Here is a 9,304-nt window from a genome sequence, read left to right on the forward strand (position 1 = left end):
TTATAATGTGAAATTCCCTGGTGCCTTCAAGCCTCACCTCCCCATCACCACTCCCTGTCAGTCTCAGGTAGGCTGTTTGCTAGAGGTCTAAATCCTGAGCGGTGTGATCGGAGGTGAGAAACCCAGTCACAAACCAGGTCCAGCGAATGTTGCCTACAACAATTCCAATAGACATGCCAGCTTTGGGATAAACACCAGAGTGAAAATAAGTAGATACAATAAAATCAAGGGGTTAGGTGAGCCCTCCAGGCTCAGGGCTCTGAAGACGTATAGGACAGCCACAGCCGTGTGGATATGACTCATGGTCAAAACAGCATCTCCTAAACCCAACAATGCCAGAGACTGAGGCAGTCCCCTGAAATGAATGCCCTCCTTCAAGTTCAAAACATCTTTATCTTTGTATCCCCAATACCCAACACATACAGTAAAATTCCAAACAGTTTGTTGAAAGACTTCTCCCTTCCCAAGAGGCAGTCCTGCACTGCCCCCGCCCCCCTAGATCCCGCTCCACTCCTGCCTCCACCCCTTTCTGCATCTCCTCTCTAGCCATTAAGCCCTCCTTTGTCTCCCTAGTCTGTTCCCTCCTGTCTTACTTGCACTTACGTGAAAGTGTGCCCTCATGGAGAGACCTAATATTCAGAGAGACTGGTTAAGCCCCCTCTTCTTCCTTTCTGAAATGGAGGCTTTGCTTATTCTCAAAAGCTGGCCTCTCTAACGTGTTTTCCCGAAAATAAGACCTAGCCGGACCATCAGCTCTAATGCTGATTTGGAGCAAAAACTAATGTAAGACCCAGTCTTATATGATATTATATAAGACCCGGTCTTATATTAAAATAAGACGGGGTCGTACATTAATTTTTGTTCCAAAAGACACATTAGAGCTGATTATCCGGCTAGGTCTTATTTTCAGGAAAACACGGTACGTTCTATTCCTGTATGGAAGAAACATGTGGTCAGGAGGAGAAAAAAGGCCCTGGGACAGGTGATTTCCATAATTATGCTTCCCAAGCCTTTGCCACCATTCAGCTGACAGTCTTCTTTCGCCCCTGCCAAGTGGGCTTGCTCTGGTTCTCTCTTATAAACGTCCCCACTCCCCACTCAGCCCCCAACTCTGCTTTTTCAAACACACCAGCACGCTCACATTTCACAATAAGTAAATGGTTTCGAAAAATCTCCATTTTCTTTCTCATGCAGCAGATGGCAGGTCTCAGGAACTTGGTGGAAATCAGGCTTTCTGATTTTCTAATAAATTTCAGCATCTCACACAAAAAGCACAAGCTCATTTTGATTCTGATGTGAAGTACCATATGGCATATAATTCGTGGGCCATAGCAACTTCATCCTCAGGGTAACAAGGAAGGGAGCTCTTTCCTAGGACAACAAGATTGAGCTGGTACAAACCAATTGGATTCCTTGGTGAATGCCTTTTGATAATAATATTGTATATGGCAGTGGAGCAATTATCCCTCTTTTATGGTATGTGTTAATTTTCGCTGCCAGTTTTCCTAATTACAACCGCCACCCAAAGGACTACTTTTTGTAAATACTCTGTAAACATTTGAAAAGACATAGGCAGTGCGTGCGTGAAGAAAAATGTCCCTGGATTTTGAAACTGTCTGGAAAATTGACTGACGTTTTCCATTTGTCAATTGTGTAGACAGCCTAGAGAGGAACTTACAGTGTACGGAAAGTCCCTTCTCTGCCTTCCTGCCTCACTGTGAGCGCTGTTCTGAGGGGCACTTTGGTCTTCCGTGCGCAGTTCTATGCACTTTGACAAATGTCTACGCTTGTGTAACTCAACCCTAATAAAGAAGTAGAACATCTCCATCATGGCAGAAAGTTCCCTGCGGCCCCATCTCCATCCTTCCACCAGTCCAACGACCACTGTTCTCGTTACTATCTCTATAGATTAGTTTTGCTTGCTCTTGAATTTCACATAAATCGAATCATTCAGTATCTTCTCCTCCATGTCTGGCTTCTTAACTTTTAACCCATGTTTGTTGCATCAGAGTTCAAACCTTGTTCCCCAAGTTAGACACATCACTGTAAAGACGCAGCCTCGTTTGGTACATATCCTATGATATCTAGTGAGAGCCTAAAGATACCGCCGATCTCCTGTGGCTTAGGTCTGACGTGCAATGAGAAACACAAGCCTTTTATTTTTCATGTGACGGGGGGGAAAGGTGAGATGCCACAGGGAGGTTATGAGAGTAAATCTCTACAGTTGGAGGAAATAAGAGGGAGAGTTCAAGGAAAGAGTATCTGGGAAGAAAATTTTCTTGGATGAAATACAACCAGCACATTATTTTCGTTTGTTTATTTTTGCACTTCTACCACTGTAGCTGCCTTATTCTTGGTGGGGACTCTTAGACTGCCTCAGTTTGTCACTCCCAGGCTGCCTCAGGCTTCCTACCTTCGAGCTGCTACCAGCTTCCTACCAGGGACTAAAGCAGCAGGACCAGGAGGTGGGATGTGGCCCCAGCTGGACTCCCAGAGGCCCTTCTAATGAAAAATATCCCCACTTGGCCTGCCAGGTGTCTGAAATTCTCGTTGTTTTGGGCTACAGCTTTGAAAACTTCTACCAAAATGAAAATAGTATCTATTTCCTTGGGTAATGAGATTAGTTAGTATTCTCCTGGCTTCCTAGGAGGGACTGAGACATAGAAGAGAGAAACTTTGATGTGCATGCATTAGAGAGACTGAGAGAGCTAAATTTCAGTACCAGTCCAAGATGTAGAGAGCTCTCCGAGAAGCTCTGAATGGTGGAGGAAAGGGGGTGAAAGTGAGTTCAACTTTACTAACATTACAGGTAGTACTGGGTTGGCCTTGATTTTCTCCCTTGATGGGACTAATATCTCATTGAAAGATGGTTTGAGGTAGGGAGGACTTGGCTAAAGGTAAAGCTGTGATATAGAGCCAGATTTCTTTCAGGCATATTTTCACATTTGGAACTTGAGCACACAGAAACAAGAGTCACCTAGCAGTAAGAATGTTCAGGAAAAGAATTTCCAGAAGACAGAGCAGTTTATTTTCTAAATGTTCAGACGAAGTGCTTGTTGTATGCTAGCTGTGCTAACAGCTCACTTCTAACCAAGCCTCACTATGTGCTGGGCACAAAGTAGTTGTAGCATGACCCTCGTGAAATTGCCAGTCTTATGGATCAAGGAATGTCAATCATTTCACTTGATTCAACTTAACATTAATTCATCCTTACCACAATCCTATAAAGCAGGTCCTATTACCTTTTATCCTCTCTAAAGATGACAACATCAAGGTCAGAAGTTAAGTGGCTTTCTTCTAGTTAGTGTCAGACTTGGTATTCAAACTCTGGCCCATGTTCTATAGAGCCTCCAATAAAAAAAAGTGAAAATGGAGGGTAATGACCCTTCTCTTTTTTCTGGAACACTCTCCTGGAGTCAGGTAATATCTTCAGAAAAAAAAAAGTCTCTTTTTCCAGGCAAGTCAAAATTCTGACTCATGAGGGCCACCTTTCTTTCATCCACCACGCTGGTAGGTGATGTTTAACTTTGTACGTGAAGTTGGTGCAATGTTGTGGGAAAACCCTGAAAAATGGGCTCTGAATGTGGAACTCTGGGTCCTTTGATTTCAAACCATAGCCATCCCCTTACGACTGATGAAACCAGCGCGATCCAAGGCTTTCCCTCAGTCGTTGACTTCAGCTCGCCTCTACTATCCCTAACAGCCCCTCTGGCACTGGGATCTGTTTCCTTCTAAGCAAGGGAACGCCTTTTTTTTTTTTCCTTTCCGTTTGAATTTCAAACGCTCAAAGATACATAACAAGGAACAGAGGAATTGCTAGGCGTGAGGCGCCACCGTGTGGCCAAATCACCACATACCAACAGGCGACTGATAATTCCTCCACCACAAGGGAGGCCTTGTATGTGGCTTTGATCAGCCCACACATCCTGATTAGGTGGAAAAATCTCAGAGGATGGGACACAGGACCGAGTCCTCGCTTTAGTACTGGTACCCGAGGTGTTGATTAATCATGAAAAAGCCATTCGTCTTCCCTGAGTGGCAGTTCCCCTCAGTGTAAAATGGGGCCATGATCTTCCATTAGGGCCCATTAAGATCAAATTCAGCTTGAAATCATTTATACATAAAGACACGTGTGCTGCAATGTTCATTGCAGCTTTGTTTACGGTGGTCAAGACATGGAAACAACCAAAATGTCCTTCGATAGATGGATGGCTAAAGAAGTTGTGGTATACATACACAATGGAATACTATTCGGCGTTAAGGAAAGATGATATAGGAACATTTGTGACAACATGGATGGATCTTGAGAGTATCATGCTAAGCAAAATAAGTCAGACAGAAAAAGCAGAGAACCCTATGATTTCACTGATATGTGGTATACAAACCAAAAACAACAAAAGAACAAGACAAACAAATGAGAAACAAAAACTCATAGACACAGACAATAGTTTAGTGGTTACCAGAGGGGAAGGGGGGTGGGGGGTGGGAGATGAGGGTAAGGGGGATCAAATATATGGTGATGGAAGGAGAACTGACTCTGGGTGGTGACACACAATGGGATTTATAGATGATGTAATACAGAATTGTACACCTGAAATTATGTAATTTCATTAACAATTGTCACCCCAATAAATAAATAAATAAAAAAGATCAAATTCAGCAACCTTCAAATCTAACCTAACCTATACTTCCATTTAATTCTGGAAAAGCTGCAAATAAGTCATGTATTTGCATATGTAGAGGAGACATGATGATAAAGGATTGTCACATTGTAACCAACAGGCAATAATTATACTCTGATGTTTTTCCAAAGTCCATAATAATACTGATTGCAATATTTACTGCATGCTTGCTGTGTGCCTGACACTGCAGAATATGAGCATAATGGTATAAGGTGCTCATAACACCCCATGAAGGAGACTTTACAATCAGGAAACTGAGATGTGACAACAGTAATCACGTCCAACACCACCCAGCAGTGGGTGGAGGAGCTGAGATTTCCACCAGACCCCTGACTGCAGAGCCCGCTCTTAACCTTCTGTTGGTTCAGTGCTGTCTTCTTCCAAACAGTTTTTCTTAGGAGGCAATACATTTTCCAGTTATGTCCAAAACATTTCAGAATTTCCCTTGATAGCTATTTGTGACAATCCTAAGTGATAGCAAATCGTCATCCTTTTTATATGACAGTAGTTACCACTTACGATGGACCAGGCACTTTAAAGGTATAAATCATTTAACCCTCACCTGTATAACACTGCAAGATAAGAACTATTATTATCATGCCAACTCCCATTTGAGAACACGAGGCATAGATAGCCTAAGTCACCTGCCCACCTCACACACTCCAGGCTCCAGGTCCACAGAGGGCCACCAGGTGAGAGTGAAATGTTTGCTCATTGGATGAGGTGGCGCAGTGGGGCCTGAACCCACCCACCCCACCCCACCCCCATCTGGTGCAGGCCAGAGGCTACTCAGGGGAAGGGGTGCCTAAGTCACTGTACTTGCCAGTGAAGTCCCCATGGGCCGGGTCTGTTACATCAGTGGCTTCTCAGCAGGCTCGAGGTTTAGAAGCAGCCAAAAAGGATCTGGAGCTGTGTCTTGTGGGCAGGGTCAGTGAGCATTGTGGACATAGACAATACCATGGAGAATCAAATCCAGACTGCTTTTCTCACCTGGCTTTGATAAGAACGGCCTGCAGGCCGTGAACCCTCCCTCCCTCCCTGTGCTCTGTCCCCCCAACATTGGAGCCTGTCCTTCCCCTCATTAGCCTGCTGTTCCTCACGCCGCCCATGTTCCTTCTGTTCCTAGCCTGTACGTCAGGGTCCTCTGGGGCCCATCCTCCACCTCACTGCCCTCGTAGATCTCCACTCAGAACCCAGGGACCGCACCTTCCCATGCCTTCAGATTCTGTCTCCACACTGACAGCTCGCAGCTGTATAACTCGGATCCAATCAGAACTCTACACACAGGTGGGTCATTGCCCACCTGGAAGTCTACAGAAAGCTCTAAGTTAATGTATCCAAAGCAGAACTTTTGATTTTCATCCTCACCACCTCCCAAAAAAACCACCACCACCACCAACAAAAACCCCGTTAACCAGCCCCTTTCTCACTTAGCTTAATAAATGGTACCTTCAGTCGCTGGTTCCTCTTATCGCCAAATCCCATAGCTCCATGTCTAACTCACAGGAAGCCTAAATGCTTGTAAGTCCCACTTTAGAGTTTATCCTAAATCCCGTTGTCTTAGTCACCAAGCCTCCCATCCAGGCCCCAGTCACCACCACCTGGTCTGGACAACTGCAGAGCCACCCAACTTGTTCTCCAAGTTTTCCTTTTGACTCTGCAGACAAATCCCCACCCAACAGCCAGAATCATCTTTTAGAAACTAAATCAGATGATGTTACTCTCCTGCTCAGGACCCTCCAAGGACCTCTGTGTCCTAAAGGTACCCCGATGCCGTCCTGCCTTGGGGCCTTGGAGTTGGTGCCTTCCTTTGCTCGGCCAGTTTCTCCCCTGGTCTCAATCCCTCCCTGGCAGACCTCTGTGCTATCCGCTCCTCTGAGAGGCTTTCCCACCGCCTGCCTCTCCACCCTTTCTCTATTTTGCTCCATAGCATTTATCATTACCTGACACTTTGTTATATACAAATAAGTATGCATAGAATGTATGATTGTTTATTGCCTGTACACCTCTCCCTCAAAATGTATAAGCTCTGAAGGCAGCGTCTTTCCTTCTTGTTCTCCTCTCAGGGCAAATACGGGTACTCGATAATACCTCAGGAATAACTTAATGACATCTCTGAACTCCCTCTAATAAGCCATAGACCGTTTGCCCACAACATTGTCTCAGCCTGAAGCTCTCTCTGCCATCCCCAACCCTTTACTTTTTGATGTCTCTTATTCACGTACAGATCTCAACTCACTGTCACTTCATTCATTTATGCAACTTGTCAATCGATGACTCAGTCAACAAATAGTTGTTGGTGTAGGCTCGGTACCAGCGCTGGGGATGGGGAGTGAACAGAACAGACTAAGCTACTGTTCGTGTGGAGCTCACAATCTACTGGGAGTACAGAGGTATGTTTCTGTGAGTGTGTGTGTGTCATCGTGTATTAGATCATGGGAAACACAGTCCACTATAGCACAGTAGAGATTAAGGACAGTGATGATTGAGATGGGGCCTCAGGGAAAGGCCGCTCTGAGGAGGTGACATTTGAGTATTTGAGTGTGACAAATGAAGCAATGTGAGATCCAGAAAGTTCTCCCCAAGCCACCTGCCCTGACTAGCTCAGATCCCCATCACACGAGTTCCCCATGACACCCTGGGCCCCCCTCACAGCACTTACCACAATTCGGATTCATGTGTATTGGTATAATCCTTTAATTAATGTCTTTTCTCCCATCAGACTGAAAGCGTTGTGTGGCACTGTTTGTATTATATCCCGAGACACAAGGCTGGGACACAGTACATGTTCAACACTCTTTGTCAAATGACAAATAAAAGAAGAAACGAACATGATTAAATCCTCAAAGAGAATATTCAGGAGTCTTTGGCATCCTCTGTGGCCCTTGACTATTACCTTCTATGGCAAAAAGGACTTTGCAGCTTTGATTAAATGAAGGGTCGTAAGATGGAGCGATTATCCTGGATTTCCCAGGTGGGACTGATATGATCACAAAGGTCCTAATAAAAAGGTAGGAAATCAAAGTGAGTAGGTGGAAAGGTGATAACACAAGCAAAAGTTTGGGGGTGACTCAAGGAAGGAGTCACGAGCTAAAGAATACAGGCAGCTTTTAGAAGCTGAAAAGAACAAGGAAGTGGATTCACTCCTCAAAGCCTACAGAGGAAGCCAATTCTGCCCACACCTTCACTTATTTTGGTTCTTAGGACCTCCAGACTGTAAAAGAATAAGTTTGGGTTGTTTTAAGCCCTTAAATTTGTGGTAATTTGTTACAGCAGCAACTGGAAACTAATCCACCATAAAAAGGCCATCAATGATGAAGGAAGCGCAGTCTACTCTTAGACCCACTCTGGGATCTGTGTCTAAGAGTAGGCACCAGAAAGCTCTGTCCTGGCAACCATGTTCTCAGTTGCCTAGCAACCAGGAAAAGGGCTGGAATATACAGTTCAAACTAAAGGACCCTATGTATCTTTCTCCATGAAAGAGAAGATATTTTATGGGGGTGGGGGGCACTGGCAAGGGGAGAGCTAGCAACCAAAAGCTAAAGAACAAGCCAGATGCCAGGGACTCACAACTTCTTTTTGGACATTCTGTCTAGGGACGTTTTGTCTAGGCAGATTTTCATATATCAAAACTGAGACAGTTCTGGGAAAACTAGAACCACTAACATAATTCCACAAAGACCAGCTGATCAAATAACTGGTCGTTTCAAAGGGGAAAAGAATCAATCAGATGTTTTACTGAACTAACCTTCCTTTATCTCAAAACCCCAGCAGACACCATCTCAGTATTCCCCAAAGAGAACCCATATCCTAGGGTTTATCACCAATTTCAAAGACTTACAATCATCCCATTGACAAGCCAGCCTCATGTTTCTGAATCATGGAATTTTTCAGACAGTCTGTGTATAGTCTCATTAAAGATAAAAATTTACAAAACATGAAGCAAAAGAGCAAAACATAGCTTCATGTCCCATAGTAATAAATGCTTTTAAAAAAAGAATCAAGACTCCAAACATCCTCTCTACCATGTTTATTTTTTTCTTATCTGTTAAAGCAAAATGTACACAGTGTCTTCACCACATAATGTCAGGGTCCATTTATGATAAACTGTAGTTTGATAACAAGCACAGTCAAGAGACCTTCATTTTGAGTTTACCCTCATCAGTGACTTTCATTTGTGGGACTTCAAAACAAAGCCACATTTGGGGAAAAGAAAGATACATGGTGATGTTAACTTGGTGTGCTTTAATGCAGTTTATAAAACAAATCTCCCAAACATTTATTTTTCAATTAAGCTTCTGGCTATATAGCGAGCTGAGTATAAGCAACAAAATGAAAGAAACCTCCCAAACATTGACATTGGCACTCAAAAAATAATAACGACAAGCATTTACAAATTTCCAGTATATTTTCATTCTGAAAATGTGTTTATATAACATTTCTAAGAATGCCACGTAAGTATTAGGAATTCTTTTTTTCTGAAAGGAATTATAAATCCTTAGATTCAGGCAGTCAGGTTCACATAACTAAAAGGTTCTTTCCTAAAAAAACGGAACAATAAGAATGTCGTTACATGGGCCTGGCAGAAAGGAAGCTTTATTTAGCTCTTGGAGTGACCTTAG

The sequence above is a fragment of the Rhinolophus hipposideros genome (genome assembly GCF_964194185.1).
Source record: "Rhinolophus hipposideros genome assembly, chromosome: 4".
Taxonomy (NCBI): domain Eukaryota; kingdom Metazoa; phylum Chordata; class Mammalia; order Chiroptera; family Rhinolophidae; genus Rhinolophus; species Rhinolophus hipposideros.